Source organism: Notolepis coatsorum, assembly GCF_963971535.1.
Source record: "Notolepis coatsorum genome assembly, chromosome: 1".
NCBI lineage: Eukaryota > Metazoa > Chordata > Actinopteri > Aulopiformes > Paralepididae > Notolepis > Notolepis coatsorum.
Genome location: NC_140165.1, coordinates 185,506,139 through 185,533,525, shown reverse-complemented (window position 1 = coordinate 185,533,525; position 27,387 = coordinate 185,506,139). Strand labels below are relative to the sequence as shown.

Here is a 27,387-nt window from a genome sequence, read left to right as displayed (position 1 = left end):
GGAAGTCATTATATTTGCTTTACCATCCTGTTCTGTGTTAGCTCCGGTTAGCTCAGAGCGTGGCTCAGGGGTAGAACGGGTCGTCCAATGATCGAAGGGTTGGTGGTTCGAATCCCACTCAAGCCCATGTCCATCGCCGATGTGTCCTTGGGCAAGACACTTAACCTACTTGCCTCGTATGAATGTGTATGCATGTGAATGAATGTTGGTGGTGGTTGGAGGGGCCGTAGCCGTTGATTATTCGCCACGCTTCCGTGAGTGCCTGTTTTCGGATTTCTCGTTTTTGAATTTTCCTGTTTTGAGATTTCTTGGATTTTATATATTTTTTCCTTTTAGATTTAACCAAAAAAAACAATACAAAATTATGTTTTTAACTAACTTTAATAACAGTACATCTGCAAACTGTGCTAGTGCAGTTCAATGTTCAGAGACTGAGAGACTGAGACTCACGGAGCGCGCACTCGCAGACGCTTTTTTCTGCGTCTCCGTAGACCGTGCCACGCCACCGTTTAAAATTTTTTTTTTAAATCTTTTTCTCCACCTGATTTTCTATGTTTTTCCTCCCATCCCAATTTAGTCGTTATGCCAATTCCCCCCCTCCCCTACCTGGTCGTTGTGCGCATGTTCCCCCTACTGGTCGGTACAAGGGAACCCTAAAGTCTGCCACACGCTTCCTCCGACACATGCAGAGACAGCCAGCGAATCTCTTTTCACCTGGCAGCGAGGACTCTCATTGGTGAAGTGTAACGCGTGGGAGGTCACGCTGCCTTCACCACTTCCTGCCTTTCGCTGAGCAGGCGCCCAGACCTGACCTGTAGGCGTCGCTGTCCACAACATCCGCATTGGTGACGAGCGCAATCTCCGCTACGCCATCCGACCGCTACTGCGCCATCGTTTTAAAGTCGTAGTGAAGATTGATTTATATGAAAACCGATTTATGTATATTTTAGCTAGCTCGCTAATGTTACAAAAAAAATTAAAAAAAAAGCTTTCAGGAGGGGCGGGGGTCCCGTTGGCAGGGCGGACCGCTCGTTCAAGGCAATGGAAGGGGAAACACTGCTATACTGATTTATCTACTATGCTAATATGATACTACTATCTATCTACTATGCTACTATCCCTATACTACTACCTACCACTAAGCACTCCGAGTGTAGTACTGAAGTTTGACACTGCTGGATGAATACCTGCCAAAAACCTTACTCGCCAGAGGTGTACCCCTCCTGTTGACTTGTACACAATTTGTAAGTAGCTTTGGATGAAAGCATTCAGCTAAATTACTAAATGTAAATGTGTTAACAGAACTCTCTTTGGGGCGTCAATAATGTGGTCAAGAGACATGGATTCTCTATTGTGCCCGAACTGGCTTGACTTCTTTATTCACATATAAGCAGTAGATGTACAGAGCTCTGCTCTCGTTGAGAGCCGTTGGAGAAGAGAAAGAAATGGGTGGGGGCAATCTCTTATATAGTTACCTCTATGGTAGAATACTCAAGTAGCTACGCCTAGAGCGCCCTCCGGTGGAGACAGATAACTGACTACATCCAGTGGAGACAATGATATACACGGGTAGCTGTCACGCTCCAAGATCAGCTCATGTCTGGGAGAGAGAATGCCCCAGGCAGAGAGTTGACAGCTGTGTCATACCGCCATCTAGCGGTCACCTGCAGACAATGCACTCAACTCTGATCTTGCTTGCTCAAATCAATAACACTCTACTGTGGCAATTAGTGTCTTTATTACAAGTGTTGTCTGTTTAGGTGTGTTCTGTGTTAGCATTCTTATTCTGTGTTTTGTATTTAGCCTAGTCCTTGTTCCATGATTGTTGTATTGTATTTTGTATTGTATTAGTTCTAGTGTCTTCTTCCCCCAGCTGTTGATCATTTGTAATCATTGTAATTAGTCTGAGTATATTAGGGTGTCCTGTTCCCACTTCCTTTGTGGCGTCATTCCTCCGTGTTCCCCGTTCCTGTTTGTACCTTGCTGTCGTCTGCCGTGCCCTGCTGTTGTATTGAGTCTCAGTAAGTTATATTAGTATTCTGTTTTGTCATCTTTGTCATCCTCAGTCCGTGTTTGTAGTTAGCACCAGCGCCGCTGTGCCTTTTAGTTTTGTATTATATATATCCCTGCCTTGCTCCTGCCTTGAGTTCTGATATTAAAAGAACACTGTTGAGAAGAGCAACCACCGTCTCCTTTCTCCTGTCAATCCGCATATTGGGTTCTTCTGTCATGCAGAATCGTAACAGAATGACGCCACCATCATCGAACCCAGCGGAAAAATTAAGGGGGACGATGAAGGTTCTCTCCAAATTAATGGGGGGGGATATGTCAAAGTATTCCCCAGCTAAATGGGTATTTCTGTTTCAGACAATCCGGTCCCTAGTCTGGCGGCTGGAGGGTCTCCCGTCCGGGATCCTGCTCCGGGGTCCTTACCCTCGGTTCCTGGCTCCAGACTCCCTGATCCTGTTTCTCTCCCCACCCCCCCTCTCCGGGCCTCTGTTACCTTCCCCACCCCCCCTCGTCGGGCCTCTGTTCCCGGGTCCTGCCTCCCTCTCCGGTCCTCGGTCCCCATCCCCACCCCCCCTCTCCGGGCCTCTGTTCCCGTCCCCACCCCCTCTTTCCGGGCCTTGAGTTCTGATATTAAAAGAACACCGTTGAGAAGAGCAACCACCGTCTCCTTTCTCCTGTCAATCCGCATATTGGGTTCTTCTGTCATGCCGAATCGTAACAGGTAGCCTGTTACAGGTGTAACCAGTCATATGCACAGTTAGACAGTCACTAACATCCCCACACACTCAACATTCAACACTCCCACTTGTTGGTGGACTGACTGACTTCTTGGAAAGACCTTTCTTTTAGTAACAAAGAAATAACATATGTAAACTCAAAAACATTTTTCAAAGGAAATAATATAATCACAAAAGTATCAGCAGAACATGGCATTCAATATCTTCACATTAAATATGGTCCTTGTAAACTACATCAGTTTTAATTGAGAATGGGTACCTTCACAATACCTATTACCCTTTGTCCGTTGGATAGTAAATCGGTGTCATTCTTTCTTATCCGATGACATACCTGATGAGGGGACATTATTTTTGATGACATGTTTACATCCATATTGACACCTCGGGTTCCTGATAACCAAAATGGTTCCCTGTTACCTTTATGAACAACAGTTTCCATATATACACAATATCTATCATTTTAAATGGTTTAGACAGAACGCCCATTCTACAAGAATACTATATTTGGTAGAGAGGATACAATTCAATTAGCTACTACATCTTGAACAATGTATTAATAACCTTATCCCCATCACTTCGAACAGTGGTTCAAGATAAACATATTTATTTGTCATAGCTAGAGATATGTATACTCAGCCCCACATGCTGATAATATCTTTGTAGGCTTTATTCCTTTAAGTTCTGGCTGTCCACCTGCAGCACCTCTGGAGTAACAAAGAAAGAAAACAAATTTGATGGAGTTCAATGGTTTTCTGTGTGATCAACAAAAGAATACTATGCCATCCTTACTCACCATAGAACATAGGTCATGGCGAGTACAGGCTGTTCAATAGAATGAAGTTATCCACAGTTTTCTATACATTTTCACTTCAGTCAAACACAAAAAACGACTCAAGATCCTCTGGGATATCTCTTACACAAATGGCAGATTTGGTTCGAAGTCCATACCTATAAAATGGTTTAACTTGCCTAGGTCTTTCTTTTGTGGTCTGGGGTGATGATAAAATCCTCCACTTCTGCATTTTTTTAACATAGATCACCTCTGTACTTTAACATTGTAAAATGCCCACATTTTTACTTGAACATGGGGTTAAGCATATAATCCATTTCACCATTTTAAATGTGGAACCAAACCTAGGACTCATTTCAGTTATTCAAGCATGGTCTCTAGTCTGGATTCTACTCCTCCTGTATTTAACCAATTTTCTTGTGAACCATACTTTGTATTTTCAGTGGTCTTCAATACCTTCCTGGGTTGAATACATCCATTTTTCCCTCCCACTGCATGTATGTCCTCTAGTGACTTGGTTGAATATATCCATTTTTCCCTCCCACTGTATGCATGCCCTCTTGGGGGAACATTGTGGCCTCTTTAAAGGTCGAGTCTACCCCACTGACTACCCTGTAGTACTCAACGGGGATAGGTGTATTATCCTCTTCGTCACTCCCTTCCCGGGCATAGCCTTTCAGACGTTCTGGGGGGTCTGTGTCCCCTTTTGGAATATCTCACACTGTTGGAATATCTCCCACTGCTTGAGGCGCTTGACATCACCCTCAGGTGCTTCTCGTCATCGCCCCCGGTGGGTTGCTGACTGTCTGTCTTCACAACTGTACTAGGTACACTGGGGTGTTGTGTTTCTATTTCTACACACCTTGTTCTGGAGTCCACTGTCTATGTCCTCGCCCTCACAGGTTGCCTTTGTGACAAACTTAACTAGCATGATGTTTCAGCGCTGTCCCTTTACCGGGATGATAAGCTAGGAGAGCAGGACTTCCTCTGTACTGTTCTACTGTAGGACTTGGGTTTCCCCCTGTCCTGCAGACACACATAACACTTCCCCTGTTCTGCAGGTACACATAACATACTGATCCAAATCTGTGCATTCTGGCTAGATTACACTCAGCCGTTTCGGAAAGGGTATGCCATTCCCTCTCTGCCGCCCCGCTCTGGTATGGGGGAATATGGACGTGACGTCATTGTATTTTTATCTTATACCTTCACAATTGTGATTGGAACTTTCTATTTGTGAACTCAGTTTCGTGGTCGGAGCTCATCTTACTGTACCGACTAGGTTCATGTCAACTAGTACAATATTTATTAGGTAAAGATATGTTGGGTAAACTTCCCCGTTGTGCACATTGCACAATATTAGTTAGGTAAACTTCCCCCGTTTTGCACATTGCACAATATTTGTTAGGTAAATAAACTTCCCCTCAATGTGCATACCCTCTGACATTATTTGCCATTTCAATAAACCCTCGTAATTACAGTGACCCATAATTTCGTGCCATGTCTGAATATCGTGGCTGGCCGTTCTGTCATACGCATCATCATTACCGTTACACTGGTCATAGTCATTACACTCCGTTTTCAGATTAAATACTTTCTGGTACATCTTTATGTCAAACCGGGTACCGTCAGGTTCTACAAGAACATTTTTACCTTTATCGAAGGACACCTTGGTGCCGCTTGCAGTAGCAGCTATTACAGAGAATAGTTCTTGTGGGAACGATGGTCCGTATAGAGTGTTCTTCTTTAACGTCGCCGCACGCCGGTGCCCCTCGCTGTCCGTGGGCATACCTGTGCGTTTCCCCTCCCGCTAGCTCCTTGCCGTGTCTCTCTCGGTGGAGGGAGTTTTTGACCCGACTCCTGTCGTCGATAACATGTGACGGTGTATCCATGCCCAGTCCACGATCAGTCCCCCGTACTGGGCCTGCTGCGGTTGAGCCGGTCCGGCGACGCACGCCGTCCGCGCTCCGAAAGCGTAGTCTCCTTGTCCCGTTATCCTCCGGGCGTCGTCTCGACTCATCTCATGTCGATTGTCGCCATTGTCGTCATCCTGTCCACAGCCCTCGACTCGTCTGCAACTGCCACCCCGTTCGTGACTTTCGTCTCGCTGGTGACCGCCATCTTGTCCGTGTTTCTTCCTGCACGCTCTGCACGCTCTGTCTATCCTGGTTCTGGTTCTCTCTCTTGGCGTTGCTCGGGCCCTCAGCGCCCACTCCCCCTTCCGCGTGGCGGCTGTGTGGGTGTCTTCTGAGGCTTCGAAGTCCCTTAGCTTAGCCTTGAATTGTTCCAGCGTAATGTCCATTGAACCGTGTGTTATCAGGAGTGTGAACGGTTTGTACAGCTCCGGTAGTCCCCTCGTCATCATCGCCATCAATAGCCCATCGCTCGGTGTTTCTCCAGCGCACCTCAATGGCGTCATGATTCGCTCTGCTCTGTCGACGTATTCGGTCACTGTTTCGGTGATCCCCTTCTTCAGGCTCGACAGTGCTGTGTAGAGGGCCACGACTCTGGGTCTTCCTCGTCCGGCGAGGTGTCCTCCCGGCACCGTCAGTCTTTCTTGGCCTGGCCCGTGCATGCAGCACAGCACACGCTCTCCCCAGAGCTCACAGTTCTCTGCTTTTCCAGTGAATGTTGGCCACTTGTCTCTTCTTTGGCCTTCCATCTCTTCGTTAATGATATGTTTAGTCTTTTACTCTGGTCGGCCTAGCGACTAGCCACGCGGTGCTATCCTAGCCTATAACTCAGCTAAACTTACTACAGTACCTCCACTATTTTGCCCCGGCATTATCTGGGCCCATAACCTGTTAACAGAACTCGCTTTGGGGCGTCAATAATGTGGTCAAGAGACATGGATTCTCTATTGTGCCCGAACTGGCTTGACTTCTTTATTCACATATAAGCAGTAGATGTACAGAGCTCTGCTCTCGTTGAGAGCCGTTGGAGAAGAGAAAGAAATGGGTGGGAGACGGATATATATGCTTATTTAATGGCGTTTTCACATTCGCAGAAATGCTTGCTTGTGATTGGTCAATAGCGCTCGTCAGAGGTCCGATATTACTCGATAACGGACCTCTGTGGAACAATAATGACCGCTGTGCGCAGCTGTTCGCAATCAAGGCCACTGACACACTGCATCAGTGCAGCCAATCAGACACACCTGCTGGCTGCACTGACAGCAGAGTGTGTGTGACGATGACAGCGGAGCCAGAACAGAACTGCGTCTGCATTTGATCTCTGTCGTGTCGATGTAAAATGAATTAGGTATATTGTTAGTAAGTTAGCCATGTAATAAGCGGGATAATGTATAGCTACTCGATCATTGTCGCAAAATAATTGACCTTCACTGACGTTTAAAACACCTCGGCGCTGCGCCTCGGTATTTTAAACTCTGTGTCGGTCAATTATTTTGCAACAATGACGTTTCAAGTTTCAAGTTTCTTTAATAGTTGTCATACAGAAGTACAGAATACTTTTATACAAAATGCTTCTTACTGTTACGCTCCAGAGACTGTCCAAGACAAGATAAGTATGAAATAAAATAACATAGTATAGCATGTAAATTAGAAGTAAAAAATGAGGTCACAGTGTTCAGTATAGACATATGTACAATGTTCGATGCAGAATAGACGTAACTGAGTTACCATATAATATACAATACTATGCAGTGTACTAATATACAATACTATATAGTGCAAGGCAGAAATGGGATGAGGTGCAATTTAGGTAAAATTTACAGTAGGCACTCTTTAGGACCTCGTAGCTATACATTATCCCTTACATAACTGACTACATCCAGTGGAGACAATGATATACACGGGTAGCCTGTTACAGGTGTAACCCAGTGGCGGCCGGTAGTGGGCGCTAGAGCGACGCCCTCCCTGGTTAAAAGAAGAAGAAGAAGACATTTTTAATTTAATTTTTTTTTAGAGCCCTATAAATAAAATAAACATGTTTAAAATGAATAATATTTACTCATTTTAAGTATGTTTGTGTTTCCAATGTACAATATAACGTTAATATATCAAATATAAATAATTGTTTTCATTAACAGGAAGTGACTGTCTGATAGAGAATACTTTCCGTAGCCGCATTTCTCTCGGGCTAGCCGTAGCCGCATTTCTCTCGGGCTAGACGCAATAGCGCTTACAGTGGGCGTGCACTGGTTTCATCGCTGTATCTGTCGCAGCCAATCAGTGCGTAACGCGCTGTGCGTTGAAATATGATGTATTATGATGGAAGCCAGGCGCGTTTTCAAGCGATCTATTATCATCTAAGCAAGCAGCGTCTATACTTTCCGTAGCCGCATTTCTCGGAGACGCTCTCTGATTGGCCGACGCCAGTACTTTCCGTAGCCGCATTTCTCGGAGACGCTCTCTGCTTGGCCGACTACAGTTTCTGGTTATGCTTAGTTACTCTTCGAAGTTGGTTAAGGTTAGAGTTTGTCTTAGAGCGTGACGGCAAGTTCTTTCGACGGTTAAGCTTAGGCACTCTTTCAAAGTTGGTTATGGTTAGAGTTTGTCTTAGAGCAGGGCGATAGAACGCCAGGTAGTTTGCAGGCTGTTCGATGCGGAAATGGGCAAAGACAGTAGACACAGCTCATCAGTACTTGTGTTGTGCTAACTGCTAACAAGAAGCTATTTGGCTGGATGCAGTCTGGACAGTGGATATACATCAAGACAACAGTCTGTGACTGTGGGACAGTGGACATATACACTTTATCAAGCCCTCCTGACCTGGACCACGTTTCAACTAAACAAGTGAGTTAATGCGGTCTCTTTCTCTCTCTCTCTCTCTCTCTCGCTCTCTCTCGCTCTCTCTCTCTCTCGCTCTCTCAACACAGCGTGTTAATTTCGCCGCGGGTATTGCATAATGAATGAATGGTAACTTGTTTAAAATGACAAGATATATATATGTGTTCATTATTGGATTAATCATACGTGTACTAGTGTAGTATCAATGAACTCGACTTAACATTGGAAACCCCTTCACCCCCCCCCCCCCCCGCGCCCACCCAAATGTAGTTCACACCGGCCGCCACTGGTGTAACCAGTCATATGCACAGTTAGACAGTCACTAACATCCCCACACAGAGTCCCTTAATTCAACAAAATGTAAATGTAGATTGGAGAAAAATGGGGTCACGAGACAATAACAAAAAAAATTATTCTGCACATAACATACAGGTATCTCTGTATTGTTGCATCCCTAATTACTTCTGGTCCCCTAACATTGGGGTACGGTATTTATAAAAAGGCTACAATTCCTACATGGTTCACCTAATATGGATGTAAAAAAAAAAACAAGAACAACTCAAATTAAAGCAGAGAGTCTTCATAGTCATTGTTCCATTTCAATTCCAACATGCAGCTGGACTACATGTGTGTGTGTGAGCGAGCGTGTGTGTGTGAGCAAACGTGTGTGCGTGTGCGAGCGAGCGAGCGTGTGTGTGAGCAAGCGCGTCCGTCCGTATCTCTGGAGTTGCCGGCTAGCAGGGGAATTCCTCATAGACTTGCTACTTCATAAGCCTAGAGGGGAAACTGCCACGGCCCACTGCTCTGATTTACTGTGTTTCCACTTTACCTCCCTGGTCCATTCAGGACAGCTCAGGAAGCTATGTCACTCACGTTGTAGTCAGTGTTGACCCTATGTATTGTTGACCCTGTGTAGTGTTGACCCTGTGTAGTGTTAACCCTGTGTAGTGTTGACCCTATGTATTGTTGACCCTATGTAGTGTTGACCCTGTGTAGTGTTAGCTTTTTCCTTTGATGCTTCCAACACCTGGAATGCCCTCCAACTGACTCTGAAGCTGAAGGTTCTTCCTTATTTTGCTGCATTTAAAAGTATGATCTCTGACCACTGTGTGTCTACTTGTAACTGTCTTAGCTGATTATTATAGTTTATTCTTATTTATTGTGCCTATATGTATGAATCTGCTGATAAACTGTCTTGTTTAGTAAGCTTGCCATAGCTGTAAATGAAGGTAACCTCAGTGGCCTACAAGTTGAAATAAAGGTTTGAAATTAAATTAAATTAAATTAAATTAAATTAAATTAAATTAAATTAAATGTAGGCAGCATTACAGTGTTGGCTGGGAGTGACCCATATGGAAAATGATTATAAGAAACGTACAGTTCTCAAATCACTCATGAGACCAAAGATTCATTAGGATTATTTGAGTCATGTAGGCCAGTGATTCTTAACCCATTTGATGCTGTGACACATTTAAACACGAATAAAAGACACACATATTGGAAAACATATTATTACGAGCTGATTTTACTATATTTTCAGATCCTTTGACTCACTTTTAAATTAGATTAGATTAAAATGTATTGTCATTATACAGCACAAGTATAGTATAACGAAAATAAGTTTGGCATCCAACCAGAGTGTAAATGTAACAGTAAAGTGCAATAGTATATATATCGAATGACTGGATGGTTCTTAGGGTTCCTCAAGTTTGTTCTGATCTAGGGAAGTCAGCCTTTTCCTTTGATGCCTCTCATGGAATGTCCTTCAACTCTCTCTGAAATTGGAGGTTCTCCCTTCCCTTGGGATGTTTAAACGTATGTTTTCAGACCATTGTGTAACCAGGGCCGGACTGGGGAAATAATTCATACCGGGAGATATAGCGCGAAATATAGCCCCAGTCAGGCCACTTTTTAATAACCTGTTAATCTGTAGACCGTTTTCGCCTAAAGGTACATGCCTAAGTAAATGGAAGATTTGCAAGGTAAATTCTAGGTGTTAATGAAGCCAGCATAGCAATCTGGTTAGAAGTGGTGGAGAGGATAAAGCATTATATGAACTTTTAATCCTTGGTATCAAGCGAAATAATGGATGTATTCAAGGGGGGTCCGGTGGGGGAGGGAAGAACGAGCAAGAGCATTTATGTGTTGTATTGTATTGTAATGAATCTGTGTATATCTTTAATCTTTAATCTACATCACCCTAGGTGGTTATGATCGGGGCTGAAGTTGAATAAACAATTTATGAAAGAGAAAGTAAAAATTCAAAGATTAGACATCACTGCAAAGTTATCAAAAAAATTAGAATCTGATCAGACACAAGGGTTAAGTTGTTGTTCCCTTTTTAATTTCCTCAAAAACATCTAGTCTAGTTAATGTGATCATCAATATTATTTGTCAATTGATGCTTTTTGTTGGACATTTCAGTCATGGGGCTCATACTTTGAGTCGATTGCCCTTTCAGGTGACAAAATCCGTTCAACGGTTCTCGAGTTACATGCCGATATGTGAGGCGTGCCCCAAAGTACGCGAAAGTACACATTACCACCCCCGACTCCCGGGGCTCTAGTTCCGTCAATCATTTGGCGATCTCAAAAATCTTTGCACAGGTTTGTAGCCAATGAGTGTGCCCTTCCAATGATACCCCATGATATGATAATTGGGGATCTAATACGGTCTCTATTGCAGGGCTGTACGTTAACTTTTTTTGCACATAGCACTGGTGCTACAGTGGTTGATAGTTTTGTAGCACAGGCCAAAATCTTGTAGCACAAGTATAAAACGTGTCATATTTGTAACAGTCACAAATGTGCCTATTGTATTTGTGTTATTTAGTTGCAGTGCCATGTTTGGCTGTCATCTAGTATATCGCCATGTGTTATTATTACTATAATACTCTCATATGCTATTTTCAATTAATATCATAAACAACATAAGGAATATTAGCATAATTTTGAGTGGACTGAAGGAATGAGTCAGCGTTAATAGTTTTAAATGCAAATAATTTATTGAAACATAGAAGTGGGGTCGGTTGGGACACACACACACACACACACACACACACACACAATGGGGGACCCTGATGTAAACAAGACGAAAGTCTTTCTCTTGGTATGCATCCCCTTAACAATTGTGTGTATTGAGCCGTACTGTACTGTACCCATTCTGCAATCTGTTAAATAAAGTTTTCATTCATTCATTCACACACACTGTTTCAACTCACCACCCCCGCATCATATTGTAGTCTAGTCTGTCTTCAAACTTCCACTCCTCCCGAAACTTTTTTATATTTGAATATCAACATTATCTGTCCATCCTCAGTTTACTATAATATACTCCTGTCCTGACTAGTGACTTCATCGTCTTTCCAAACGCACGCACGCACACACACAGGGAAGGGGAGAGAGTACCCCCCCCATTTCCCTTTCCCCAGTCCACACTGTCTGCTGTTCTATGGCTCTGCGCCTCTGCCTCTGATCAGGATTAGCTTGTTAGCGTTGTAGTGATTGTAATGGTACATAAACGTTAATTTCGGGCGATGTGCGCATAAAGGAATGGAGACGGTGCAAAGCATGTAGTAGATGCATTTGACCCGTTGCGAGAAAAAAACCCACCACAGACTTATTTCGGGACGTGTAGGCGCACTGCTGTGTTAACGCTGCTCTGCTTTCAGAAGCACGGACTGGGGCGGATATGACTCGTCGAGTTGTCACAGAGTTTTTTCAAAATAAGAGTATCATATGAACTGAGCGTTGCTAGCTGTCGGAGCCGAGTTATTATAGCTGGAGCTGCGCTTGGGCAGAAATGAGACCCGTTACAGGATTTTCAAAATAAGAGTATCTATATGAACCGAATCCCTATCGCACCAGTGCTACTGAAGTAAATCCATTCATCACACAGACCACTGTTGCTGTAGCACGTGCGATATATATGTCGCACTGTACAGCCCTGCTCTATTGATCGATTTATGATAAAGAAAACCAGGGGGTCCTATAGGGCGACCTTAAGGCTTAACAGGGGTCTGGGAGTCCCCCACCAGGAACATTTCAGTTACAAAGACTTAATTTCCTGCATTCTGGTGAACTTTTGCATGTGAATCACAAACTAATTAGCCAACAATTGCTTAGTACAATGTACTGTTATGAACCTCAAATAAAACTGTTGTGGCACTAGCAATGCTACTCTCTCCACCTTCAAAAAGAAAAAAGCAAGAGCACAACATATTTTTCTATTTACTATTATAATACAGTTAACCACTCTCCACCTATTCAAACAGAGCAAGAGCACAATACCATATTCAGTTTACTGATGCACCACTAACCATCAAAAGTTAAAATAGCCCTTTACACAAACATTAAATAACAGACCTTTCATTAACAATACTATAATAACAGTAGCCACTGCCAGAATAGTGTGACACATGTATCGCGTGTGGTGAGCACACGCATGCATGCACAACGAAGACAGAAGATTGCGTTGTCTCAATCATTTTAACTATAAGATTATGAGCTCAAAGTATGAGCTCACTGACTGAAATTTCCAACAAAAAGCATCAATTGACAAATAATATTGATGATCACATTAACTAGACTAGATGTTTTTGAGGAAATTAAAAAGGGAACAACAACCTAACCCTTGTGTCTGATCAGATTCTTATTTTTTTGATAACTTTGCAGTGATGTCTAATCTTTGAATTTTTACTTTCTCTTTCATAAATTGTTTATTCAACTTCAGCCCCGATCATAACCACCTAGGCTGATGTAGATTAAAGATTAAAGATATACACAGATTAATTACAATACAATACAACAAATAAATGCTCTTGCTCGTTCTTCCCTCCCCCACCGGACCCTCCTTGAATACATCCATTATTTCGCTTGATACCAAGGATTAAAAGTTCATATAATGCTTTATCCTCTCCACCACTTCTAACCAGATTGCTATGCTGGCTTCATTAACACCTAGAATTTGTGCGGTAGATATCTCTAGGTAAATCACATCAAGATAGGTAAGAATCCATACCCTCCGACACATTTTATCAGGTTTAATCCAGCGTGATGCTATTAGCTTTTTGGCAGCCGTAAGACGGGACAAGATTATCCTTTTTATAAGTACAGAGTGTGATAATTGAGAGACATCATTCAGCAACAATACAGAAGGCATTAGAGGTATTGTCAAAAACAAAAATCCTGATAATAGTGTGGTTATTTCTTCCCAAAATATCTTAACAGGCGGGCATTCCCAATGCATATGCATAAATGTACCACTATCACCGTTTGTACATAAGGAACATTGAGAGTCTTGTTTAAACCCCATACGGTTCAGTCGAATAGGAGTTAGGTAAGTCCTATGAATAAAATTAAGATTAATCTGTTGATGATCCGGGTTACGTGACGATAGCCGAACGTTTGCCCAGACTTCAGCCCAATCAAAATCTACTTCCAAGTCTGGTATATCCCTCCTCCAAACTGAGTCTAGGGGAAGGACTTCATACGAGGATGTAAGTAAGTGACGGTAAAAGTCCGAGACAAAACCTCTCGATGTCTCCCTTTCATAAAAGAATTTGTGATATCTGTGGTGCTCCAGTGGTACCTTTAATGGGACTCCATGAGCCTTCAAACATGCTAATAACTGTCTGTAGAAATAGTATGTGGAACTGGTGAGGTTAAATTTGTTATGTATATCTTGATAGCTACAGAAACCCCGTTCGTTGAAGATATCTCCCAATGTATGTATGCCATTCTTTTCCCATTTGGGAAATCTGATAGGTTGTTGTGCAATCAGGAGTGTATTGTTATTAAATATGGGAGAGTGTCTATGCCATTTATGTTGGTTAGAAATGTTTTTGTGTGTTTCACGCCATATCCGGATCAGTGTAATAATAGGGCCAAATTTCATGTTGCATTGCTTAATTGATAGGTTGGTGTATACTACTACATCCTGCAGTCTATGTGGTGCCACAATGTTTTCTTCTAATGTTCTCCAGGATACGGATGCTTGAGAATCAAACCAGGTGATCAGTGGTCTTAAAGAGTACACTTTAAAGTAGTAGTAGAAGTCTGGAAATGCTAGACCTCCGTCAGCTTTATTTCTCTGTGCGGTGGATCTTTTTATTCGTGGAGGTTTGTTGTTCCAAATAAATTTGTATGCGGCGGAATGTAATTTTTTCCAGTAACCAGCAGGGGGGGGGGGGGGGGGGGGTGTAACGGTAGCATTGAACTGAAGAAGTTGATTCTAGGTAAAATATCCATCTTAACTATTGATACTCGGGCCTGTACTGAGTTTTTAAGTTTTGACCACCTGTCAAAGTCATTTGTGATCCTATCTTGGATTCCTGTATAATTATACTTTACTGTTTGGCATATAGTGTGGAATATTTCAACTCCAAGACATCTAAAGTGTTCTACCATTTGTATATTTTCTGGAAGGAGGGTAGCCTTTGCAGTGACATTAAGTGGAAGGAAGGCCGATTTTGGCCAGTTTATCCTAAATCCCGATAGATTGCCAAAATCATCTATCAGCTTGAGAAGATGAGGCAGTGAGGTGGTAGGGTTTTGCATGAACAATATTACATTGTCCGCATATAAACTAATATGATGCTGTGTGCCCCTAATTGAGATCGGCTCTATGGATTGTGTTACAAAGGATCAGATTAAACCGAATATATATATTTATTGATTGATATATATTGCATAATATTTGTATATCGTTTGATATCCCTTGTATATTCCTTGTACATATACACGGAATATCCCTTTAGCCTAGTACAGACCATAATATTTCATTCTCCTATTGGACAGCGGTCCACAGGCGCCAAGGCCATGCCTCCAAAGTCAGGTTCAAAGTCACCGTCGGGGACATGCCTGGACAAGAATGGTATTGCGCAAGGATATGAGACAGGAATAAAGCTGGTACTAGTTTATTCATCTAAGCGTATAAATACGGCGCAGGTGAATACAGAAGTATGTTACCCAATAAGTTGAAGCCTCACCCACGATACTACGTGCGGTGAAGTATGGCCTGTTTGGCCCCAAATAGAGCATTGAGACCGCGTGCGAATTAATAACTGAAGTGTCAGAGTTTGGCGCTATACCGTCGAGTGCGACATATTCTATTAAGTCAGTAATAGTCTAATTGTGTATAGTGTATCGTGCGGCTAAAGTTCTACAGTGACCAGCATCACCAACGTTTTCCTCGTATCAGCTAGAGTGCTTATCCAGGCTGGGCTGCTTTCATGGCGCTTTCACCCGAGGAGCCCTAGACGAGGACCGTGTGGACATGTACACTGGATTATCTACCCGACGACTGCATAGCCCTTTACGGCTGGATTATATTTGCTTTTGGTCCTGTGATTAATGGAGCGGAGAATCGCCGACGCCCACACGTGTGTGGGATTTACCCTGTGAGGAGCCACATCGAGTCTGCCCCTCAGAAGCCTGAGGCAGGCTAGCTTTCTTCCCTGTGGAGCTACAGGCTACGGAGAACAGCTGTATTCGTCTGTGGATCAAGATCTTATTGCACCGTCTCCCGTACTCGGAGTCTCCTTATCATCGTTGACCCAGACTCTATTACCGACAGATCCTCTACCCTTGCTGGCTTACAACCGGGGGGACCCTTCCAGTATCTCCCGCTATATTACTAGTGTACCATAGATATAATTCCCTAAGATTCAGGTTGTATAATTACCTCCTGCGTAACCAGAGAATGGACATTCGTTATTGATTTGCCTACGCACATTCCCTTGCCTTATAAGCGCATTCAAAGTGAAATAGAGAAGTATATTATGTACCTTTTGCTGCAATAAATACTTAATTACAACTTTGTGTGGAACCGATTTCATTGTGGGAAGTGTTCATCATTATATATATCGTGTACTGTATGGCCAGTAATTAAAGTGCATAAGACGGTAGTGGTTTAATGATACCATACAGTCAGGGAATTGTACCCCTCAGTTACAATTGGTCCTTCGAGCCGGAGGGTAACTAGCGTAATATTAATATAGTGGTATTAATATTGACATGGCCAATGATGAACACTCCACAAAACGGTTCTCCTAAAATAGATCGCCCGCAGCGTAGACGGCAGACACCTCAGTACTTACGTTGCCAATATACTACCTAGCTTTCTACAGACGGTAAACGCGGAAAAAGTAGATAGTAAAATTATGTCCGACCCTATCGACCAGGCTACCCCGCCTATAGAGGCCCTAGTGGGTTCTAACGTAACTGACCAAGCTCACGGAGGGGACCAGGAGGGACCTGACATGACTTTACCCCCCGCCAAGACCGAATAAGTAGTCCCCGGAGAGCTCCAGGATAAAGACAGCCCTCCAGGGATGGAACTCGACCCACTACAAGAAGAGGCGAGCACCCCAGAGATGGATCTCCTCGACTCGCCACAGGAGAACGGATCTCCAACGAGTACTACCAGGAGCGGATCACCTCAACCAGCGTCTTCCCCCAGCGAAGCGGACAAGATGCTGGCACAGGCCTTCCTCGCCAGCCTGGCAGCCTCAACAGAGCGCGATCGACTCCAAGCACAGACGCTTAGTGAGCGCGAACATTCTTCCATGGAAAGAGAACGCCTTCAAGCGCAGCAACGGAGCGACGAAGATCGTACACGTCTAGAGATTAGACGCCTTCAGACGGAAGAGAATATGGGAAGAGACCGGGCCGAGGCCCAGCGCGCCGCCGCCGAAGCCCAGCGCGCCGCTGCCGGTGCCCAAAGAGAAGCAGAGCGCGACCTCGCTCTCACCAAGCGCGAAGCCGAGCGCGACCGATTACAAGCGCAGATAATGGAGCAGCTGATCACCAGGGCAACACCCCCTCCCTCCGCACGGGGCTCCAGGGCCTCGTCAAGACAAGGGTCAAGGGCACCCGACCCGACCCGATCAAGCGACCCTGAGCCCGACCACCAGAGAGAGCCTATACCCCCCTCCGAACCCCTTCCCCGTCCGGTCCAAGTGAGACCCAGCTACAAGGAAGAAACGGTCTACACCGCGGAGAGGCTAAATAGACGACTACAGGATCTAGATGACCTGCCAGAGGAAGAAGAAGAGGGAGAGGAGGAGAGTCAAGCCCAACAGCAGCACAGTACTCCACAGGACCAGGAGGTCCAGTACAGCCCAGGCTTTACCCCCGCGGCTCTGCGCTACAGACCCCCAACTCAATTCACGGGTGAGCTTGACGCACGACCAGCCCCGAGGAACAGCACCTGGGTACGCGGGCCATGGTATCCAGCAGGTACCAGCCCACCAAGAGGCGTAAGAGGAGACTCGCCTAGGAGGCCTCTCTTCCAACGCTCACCGATGTGCCAGCCATCCATGGCATCATACATTGGCACACCGACGTTCCCGGACTTCACACACGAGAACAGAGCACAGTACACAGAGCTACGAATGTGCTTAGAGACAATGATGTCCGATGTAGCTGATGAACCGTACAAATATGCTATCCTACTGAAGCACCTCAAGGTGCCCCGAGCGCACAATATAGCGCTGGCCTATGCCACCTCTACTACCCCATACACCGCGGCTCTAGCAGCACTCGACCAAAGATATGGACGCATATGGGACTACGTAATACAAGAGATAAGGCATATTGACCGCCTACCCCCAGCCACAGACAATCGCTCACTAGATGACCTGTCTATCAAAGTACAATCCCTGGTAGGGATGCTGGGGGCGCAAAGAGAAAAGGGTATGCACGAACTGTACGCAAACTCTAATGTCGAGAGGATTTTAGAGAAGCTTCCGCCCGCCCGACAAGAGCGCTTCAGGCGGCAAAGAGACCACCGTGATCCTAACGGTCCCGAGCCATCCCTCCTAGACCTAGCCGACTTCCTGGCGAGAGAAGTCAACAGCCTACGGTTGGATACGTTCATGCGGAGCACACCAAGCTCCAGAGAGGGACCTAGGAGAGCAAACGATGGCCGCAGATTGGTGACCGTCATGCACCAATCAGAATCAGTACCGAGCAGCAAGAACCACAGTACCCCCTCGATGAAAGAGAAGTGGAAGATGGTGTGCCTGTACTGCGAAAATGAACACTGGCTGTCACAATGTGACACGTTCAAGAAGATGACCGCCGACGAGGTGAGTCAATGGATAAAGGCCAACCGACGCTGTTACCGATGTGCGCGCAGTCACATGGCAGCCGATTGCCGCTTAAAGAAGAGGTGTAGTCGGTGTGACGGAGCCCACTTAGACGTCCTACACGACAGTAACAGAAGAAAGCCTGCACCCTCAAGCAGCACAAAGGCAAGTGTTATGTACATTGACCCCGCCAGCAGCGGGGGCGCCCGGGTGCTCTTAAAGGTGGTCCGCGTAACATTGAGTTACCAAGACAAGGTCATGGACACTTACGCCGTCCTTGACGACGGGTCAGAGAAGACCCTTCTCCTCGCGTCCGCTGCGGCCCAGCTGGGGCTGCGGGGGAGCGAAAACCAGATGACGATTCGGACAATAAGAAGAGATCTAAAGACGATAAAGGGCGAGAATGTCTCCTTCACTATCGCAGCAAGCGGGCAGCCAGAGAGACGGTATAGGATTACTAACGCTTTCACCAGCCAAGAAATAGGCCTGTCGCAGTACACCTACCCCATCGCCAAGCTGATGGATAAATATGTGCACCTGCGTCAACTACCTATACCGCTCATAGACGGTGCCACCCCGACCCTGCTGATAGGCTCCGACCATGCAGACCTCATCGTCCCGATGGACCGGGTCCACACAGGGCCCAGAGGCTGTCCCGCAGCAGTCGAGACCCGCCTAGGATGGACACTACAAGGCCCCCTCGCTAGGTCTCTTAACCGAACAGCAGCCACTAGCTGCCTCCACTCCAGAGTGACAGAAGAAGACACCACCCTCCTACAGCATGTCGAGAGGCTATGGACACTAGAGACAATGCCCTTTAAGAACGAAAAGAAAGACATTCGTTCCAAGGAAGACATTTACGCTATAGCCCTCCTCGAGCAGGGGACAAAGAGAGTCAAAGTCAACGGAGTGATGAGATACGCAACTCCACTCCTGAGGCGAGAGGGTATGCCTACCTTCCACGCCCCAAAAGAAGCGACGGAGCGGTATCTATTGAACACAGAGCGGCGCCTAGCCAGAGACCCCGCTCAAGAGACTGTGTACCGCGCTGAGATTAACAAGCTAATCACAGCGGGACACATAAAGAAAATTGACATTAAAGAGGCCGATCAGACGACCGAATCATGGTACGTGCCGCACCACAAAGTCCACCACAACGGCAAGGATCGTATTATGTTCAACTGCAGCTACCAGATCGGATCACAAAATCTGAATAAAGAGCTCTTGCCCGGCCCAACACTAGGCCCCTCTCTACTAGGCGTGTTACTACGTTTCCGCCAAGACAAGGTGGCCATCAGCGGCGACATCAAAGGGATGTTCCTGCAGGTGAGACTAGTGGAGGAGGACAAGCCCCTGCTGCGGTTCCTATGGAGAGAGAGGATCGGGGACGAGCAACCAGCCATCTATCAATGGGAAGTCCTCCCTTTCGGAACCACATGCAGCCCATGCTGTGCTACGTTTGCACTGCAAAAACACGTCGCAGAGGACCCAGCAGCCGATGAAGAGGTCCGACAAAGTGTACGTGGGGGGGAGGGGACCAGGAGGGACCTGACATGACTTTACCCCCCGCCAAGACCGAAGAAGTAGTCCCCGGAGAGCTCCAGGATAAAGACAGCCCTCCAGGGATGGAACTCGACCCACTACAAGAAGAGGCGAGCACCCCAGAGATGGATCTCCTCGACTCGCCACAGGAGAACGGATCTCCAACGAGTACTACCAGGAGCGGATCACCTCAACCAGCGTCTTCCCCCAGCGAAGCGGACAAGTTGTCCTTCTACGTGGACAACTGTCTGCAAAGCGTCTCGACGCCAGAAGAAGCCGAGGCCCTTCTACTCAAGCTCCGCGCCTCCCTGATCAAAGGCGGCTTTGATCTCAGGCAGTGGGCCAGCAGCGACCCGCAAGTATTGCGCAGCCTCTCACCAGAGGACAAGGCAGCAAGCAGCGAGACCTGGATGGCGACCATCCCAGGAGAAGCCCAAGAAATGACATTAGGACTAGTCTGGCGCTTCAAAACAGACTCGCTCCATTATAAACACACACCCCTGACCAAGGAGCAGGGAAGGTCGACTGCACTACCGACCACCAGACGGAGTGTATACAGAACACTCGCCAGACAATATGACCCGTTGGGATGTATTCTACCTTACACCACCAGGGCAAAGATGATTGTAAGAGCATTATGGGACAAGGACCAGGGCTGGGACGACCCCATACCCGAGCACCTTGCATCCACATGGAGAGAGTGGGAGACAGAACTCAGCTCACTCCCAGGTGTCAACATACGCCGCAGCTACTTCCCACCCACAGTGAGGCCGGAGACGTGCCAGATGGACCTGCACGTCTTCAGTGACGCCTCCGAAGTAGCCTACGGTTCGGTGGCCTACTTGCGTGCCTGAGAGGAGGGAGGAGAAATACATACTGCTTTCATCCTGGCTCGCTCAAGAATAGCCCCACGCAAGCAACAATCTATCCCACTGTATGTAAAGAAAGGAAGAGGAACCGAGAAGCGGTGGGGTATTGTATTCAAATGCATGACCACCCGAGCGATGCATATAGAACTCCTTCCAACCATGAGCACAGACTCATTCCTTATGGCCTTCCGAAGATTCACATCGCGGAAAGGCAAACCGTCTATATTATTGTCTGATCACGGGACAAACTTCAAAGGCGGAGAAAGAGAGCTGAGAGAGAGCTTCCAAGCTATGGGCCCAGAACTTAAGACCCACCTCGCTCCATCCCAGATTGACTTCCAGTTTAATCCCCCGAATGCACCTCACTTCGGTGGAACTTGGGAACGAGAAGTACGGTCAATAAAGACAGCCCTGTACGCCGTGCTTGGGGCCCAGACCGTGGCGGAAGAAGTCCTAATGACAGTCCTCACGGAGATCGAGGGAGTATTGAACTCAAAGCCCCTCGGTTACATCTCAAGTGATGTAGCAGATGTCGACCCAGTCACCCCCAACACACTCTTGATGGGGCGGCTGGACCCCGCGCTACCACAGACAATGTACAAGCCTGAAGAAGCGAACGGCCGAAGAATGTGGAGGTACAGTCAAGTATTGGCTGACAAGTTTTGGAACAGCTTCCTACTCCACTATCTACCGTCTCTACAGACCCGCCAGAAATGGGTGAAAGAGAGAGACAATTTGACAGAAGGAACAGTCGTCATGATTATCGACCAGTCACTACCCCGAGCTATGTGGCCGGCTGGCCGCGTAAGCAAAGTGATCACCGGTGCCGACGGAAAGGTCCGAGCAGCCGAAGTGCCCGTCCAAGGGCGGATCTACACCCGACCCGTGGCGAGGCTAATAGAGTTGCCAAGGCTTCCCGATACTATTGATGACGACCATGACCCCATGACTTTGTGAACTGCCCTACCCCTCACAACAGACATTGAGTAGTGGACAGTGCGGTTAATCTGTCTCTGCTTAGCTAATTAGGTGGGACTAATTAGGAGGCGGCTGTTACAAAGGATCAGATTAAACCGAATATATATATTTATTGATTGATATATATTGCATAATATTTGTATATCGTTTGATATCCCTTGTATATTCCTTGTACATATACACGGAATATCCCTTTAGCCTAGTACAGACCATAATATTTCATTCTCCTATTGGACAGCGGTCCACAGGCGCCAAGGCCATGCCTCCAAAGTCAGGTTCAAAGTCACCGCCGGGGACATGCCTGGACAAGAATGGTATTGCGCAAGGATATGAGACAGGAATAAAGCTGGTACTAGTTTATTCATCTAAGCGTATAAATACGGCGCAGGTGAATACAGAAGTATGTTACCCAATAAGTTGAAGCCTCACCCACGATACTACGTGCGGTGAAGTATGGCCTGTTTGGCCCCAAATAGAGCATTGAGACCGCGTGCGAATTAATAACTGAAGTGTCAGAGTTTGGCACTATACCGTCGAGTGCGACATATTCTATTAAGTCAGTAATAGTCTAATTGTGTATAGTGTATCGTGCGGCTAAAGTTCTACAGTGACCAGCATCACCAACGTTTTCCTCGTATCAGCTAGAGTGCTTATCCAGGCTGGGCTGCTTTCATGGCGCTTTCACCCGAGGAGCCCTAGACGAGGACCGTGTGGACATGTACACTGGATTATCTACCCGACGACTGCATAGCCCTTTACGGCTGGATTATATTTGCTTTTGGTCCTGTGATTAATGGAGCGGAGAATCGCAGACGCCCACACGTGTGTGGGATTTACCCTGTGAGGAGCCACGTCGAGTCTGCCCCTCAGAAGCCTGAGGCAGGCTAGCTTTCTTCCCTGTGGAGCTACAGGCTACGGAGAACAGCTGTATTCGTCTGTGGATCAAGATCTTATTGCACCGTCTCCCGTACTCGGAGTCTCCTTATCATCGTTGACCCAGACTCTATTACCGACAGATCCTCTACCCTTGCTGGCTTACAACCGGGGGGACCCTTCCAGTATCTCCCGCTATATTACTAGTGTACCATAGATATAATTCCCTAAGATTCAGGTTGTATAATTACCTCCTGCGTAACCAGAGAATGGACATTCGTTATTGATTTGCCTACGCACATTCCCTTGCCTTATAAGCGCATTCAAAGTGAAATAGAGAAGTATATTATGTACCTTTTGCTGCAATAAATACTTAATTACAACTTTGTGTGGAACCGATTTCATTGTGGGAAGTGTTCATCATTATATATATCGTGTACTGTATGGCCAGTAATTAAAGTGCATAAGACGGTAGTGGTTTAATGATACGATACTTATCAATACAGTCAGGGAATTGTACCCCTCAGTTACAGATTGGGATTGTCTTATATACTGTGCTAAAGGTTCTAAAGGATAGAGCAAATAGTCCGGGACTAAGAGGACAACCCTGTCTGGACGGGCGCGAGACAGGAAAGAGAGGGGAGGTGAATTTACCTGTTATAACCATGGCCGATGGCTCTGTGTATAGTACTTTAATCATGTTAATGAATCCTACTCCTAACCCCATCCTTCCGAGTACTGCCCATAAATAAGACCATTCCAACCTATCAAAGGCCTTCATCGCATCCAAGGATAATATAGCCGTAGGAGGCACGGCATCCTTGCTGGCGTCTATCACATGTAGTAACCGTCTAATATTATCCGTGATCAGGCGGCCTCTTATGAAGCCTGTCTGATCAGGATGAACTAAAGATGTCATATGCTTTTGAAGTCTGATGGCTAGTACCTTAGCATACAGCTTGAGATCGGTTCCGAGGAGGCTTAAGGGTCTATAACTACCACATTCGGTAGGGTCTTTGTCTTTTTTAAGGAGGACAGATATGAGTGCCATATTGATATCCCTGGGGAAGTTCCCCTCTTTGATTGAGTATAAAATTATATCAAGTAATAGGGGTCTGATTACATCCCAACATGAGAGGTACAGCTCTGGTGGGATACCATCCCATCCAGGAGCCTTACCACTTTGCAATTCAGATATAGCCTCCCTAAGTTCCTCTAGTGTAATAGGTGTTTCTAACTGTTTATCGTCTTCCTCTGAGAGTTTAGGTAGGTTAATTTGATCAAGAACTGTATCCATTTTATTATGATCAAAAACCACTTCTGACTTGTACAAGTTGGAGTAAAACTCTCTGAAAGTCTCGTTGATCTTTTTGGGGTCTGTAACAAGTCCTTGTTGGTTCTTAATAGTAGGGATATCAGCAAATTGTGCATTGGATCGTATCTTCATAGCTAGTAGGTGACTTGGTTTAGAGCCATGAAAGTAATAATGTTGTCTTGTACTGCGTATTTGAAATTCAGATTGTTGTCTTAAAATGGAGTTAATCTCTTTTTTTAACACATTAATTTGAGACTCCAATTGACCCGAGTAGTTGTGTTGTAAAGAAGAGAATAACAACGAGTGAAGCGTTTCCAGCTCTACCAATTTGGAATGCCGTTTCTTACGGAGGATGGATGCAATGGCCGTAGTGTTGTCCTTGATAAAACTCTTTACCGAAATCCATAACATTCTGGGGTCCTTTACCGAACCCGCATTAGTCTCCAGGAATTTATCTAGTTTATCTTTGAGTTGTAAAAGGTATTCAGTGTTTTTCAGCAGTGTCGAGTTGAAGCGCCATCTTGGGGCTCGGGATGTCAGTCTACCAAATGAGCCCTTCAGGAGTAAATAACTGTGATCTGATAATGCACTAGGTTCCAATTCCACGTCAAATCTATCAAATAGTCTAGGGGATGCAAAAACATAATCTATTCTGTAGAATGACTTGTGTCTTGCTGAGAAAAAAGAATACTCTCTGGCCGTTGGGTTGAGTAATCGCCATAGATCATTTACACCTGTATTCTTGGCTCAATCCTTTAGTGCATTAGATGCATGTTTCTGATCATTGGTAGTGGTGGTATTAGATTTATCAATCAAAGGATCCCAGATGGCATTAAAATCTGCACCAATTATAAATGAGTACTCGGGGATGTCCAACATTGCATTAGTGAGTGTTGCGTAGAAGTTGGCGTCGTGAAGATTAGGGGCATAAGCCGCTACCAACGCGATTTTTTCTGTTACTGTATTCTATTTTAGCAAAAAAAATATATATATACAATATACAGGTGATTAACACATTCCCTGCCATTGGTTATATCCATCAATATAGCCAGTCTGCCACCACTCTAAGCCTATGGAGATGTTCACCTTCTTTGCAGGGCTATAACTTTTTAAATTGTATTGCTAAATTGACATTACTATGGCCCATTCAACATCGATTATCTATCGTTCAGGATGTAGGAACGTTATACTTTTTCATTCAAACATTTTTTTTTGAACAATGTTTTTTATTTTCCCTTTTTTAACATGAAACTAGACAAACAATACAGTAACAGTAATAATCAATGATAAATCACAGGACAATGACAGAAATAATAATAACAATAATGACAGTCCAGTAATAAAATCAAAATAAATGTAGATTAAAAGACATACAAATTATAAATACAATACATTTTGATTAATGTATATTAAGATTGTGGCAGAGCAAAAGCTCTTATTTTCCAGATTTACAGTTCATTTTCATGTTAAAGAGAGACTGATTGTATGTTTATAGAAAGACATTTATAAAAACAATTTAATAGTTACAGTTGATATAATTGAATAGTTCAACCTGCATTTGTTAGGTGTATGTTTTGTAAAACCACTGTCTGGCTGCTCTAATGCTGTGAGCAGGAGAGACTGTTGCTTTAACATACTTGATGGTACAGAAGCTGAAGCACTATTTTAACAATTTACGTTATGTGCAGAGAAACAAGTTAAAAACTTTCAATAAAGCGTTTAAAAAAAACTGTTGTCATTCTTATGTTGTGGCAGCAGCAGGGGGGACGACTTCGTAACCTAGTTACTTTCAAAGTAACTAAGTTACTCTGATAATCAAGTAATCAGTAAAGTAACTAAGATTACTTTTTAAAGGAGTAATCAGTAATCAGTAATCATATTACTTTTACAAGTAATCTGTGGCATCACTGGTTGCCTGAAGTGACGTCACGGCCCTGCTAGCGTCTGATACGCTTTTTCATTTTCTCCGTACATGTTATTCGTGCATGGACCTTTTGAACCCTTTCTGAGTGGCATTTCCGGCGTCAAATGGAAAAAAATAAATAATGAAATTAGATACCAATTATGTAAACTACCCATAATTGAAGATTAGGGTTTAACCTGCAAGTGGCACTTTAAGATACTGTAGCTGATAGGAACATGGCAACATGATGGGAAATGAGCGTAGCGTCTTCTCCAGAGTCATACAGGAAGATAGATACCAATTTCTAGGGCTGTCTTAAATACTTCGAAGCTTCGTTCGATGGGCATGGGATTCGAATATGAAAATAAAATTCGAATTCGAATATATTAAAAAAAGGAATTATTATAATTTTTTTTGTTTGCAAAATCAACTCTGCCTCTCTTTGTTAACCCTTTAATCGCCGTTGACGCTGAAACACGTCATTCCCCGCCATGCTTATTCTGCCGATGACGCAGAATAATATGATCGAAATCATATTTCTCCCCCGGAGACATTATATGTACTGGTGAGCCCCTGTCATCTCTCTAACGGTTCAAGAGCGCCATCTGGTGGCCGATCGGCAGATCGCCCAGGGAAGAAACAGGGAAGTGGAAGTTGGTGCTCATTTCAATTTGGTCCGATCACTCGCTATAGGTCCCGGGACTCGAGCTCGACACAATGGATATCGATCCGTTGCCAATAACTCGATAAACAACATGATTTGGATGTATATACTATTATACAACCTGGAAATGGATCGGGTATTTCTATATCCCATAATAGAAAAAAATTCTGTTCCACGCTCATCTCCCAACGGCGAGAGGAAGCTACGGTGAGTTTCAGCGTTATTTTGTAATGTCTTCTATACTAACTGCTCCAATGATCATATCACCCACACTAGATCCAATCCAATCCAATCCAACTTTATTTATAAAGCGCTTTAACAGCCACAGGGGCACAAAGTGCTGTACAGGGGGAGCATATTAAAAACTATTAGCAGCACTAAAAATAGATTAAAAAAAAACAAGAGTACCAAAACAGAGATAAAAAACATTAGGTAAATATAGGCAGCAATACAAATTTAAATAGATCAGAGTACTTAAAAAAAATATTTAAAAGCAAAGGACACAGTAACAAAACGATACAACAACAACACAGTAAGACAATAAGATCATAAAATCAACAAGCTACATGGTGTCGAAAGCCAGAGAGAAAAGGTGGGTCTTAAGGAGGCCTTTGAAACGGGGCAGTGATGAGGCCTGCCTAATCTGCAGTGGCAGCTCATTCCACATTTTGGGGGCGACAACGGAGAAAGCACGGTCCCCCCTGATGAATGATATAACGTTGCCCACGGAATTATAAACGACCCCCCGCCCATCCGGTCAACATCAGATCATACGTAGTAACTTCTAGAACCACGTCCAGTTGAAATTTTTTATCTCGCGCCGATTGCTATCAAACTGTATACAATCATCAATACAATGCATTTA

At 44.9% G+C, this 27,387-nt stretch overlaps 1 protein-coding gene across 1 annotated transcript in view; it reads left to right on the top strand.

Moving 5' to 3' along the window:
• abhd15a (abhydrolase domain containing 15a) overlaps positions 1-27,387 on the top strand; it is a gene marked incomplete at both ends in the record, with an annotated part of 167,086 nt that overhangs the window by 75,550 nt on the left and 64,149 nt on the right. The window lies entirely within an intron of this gene.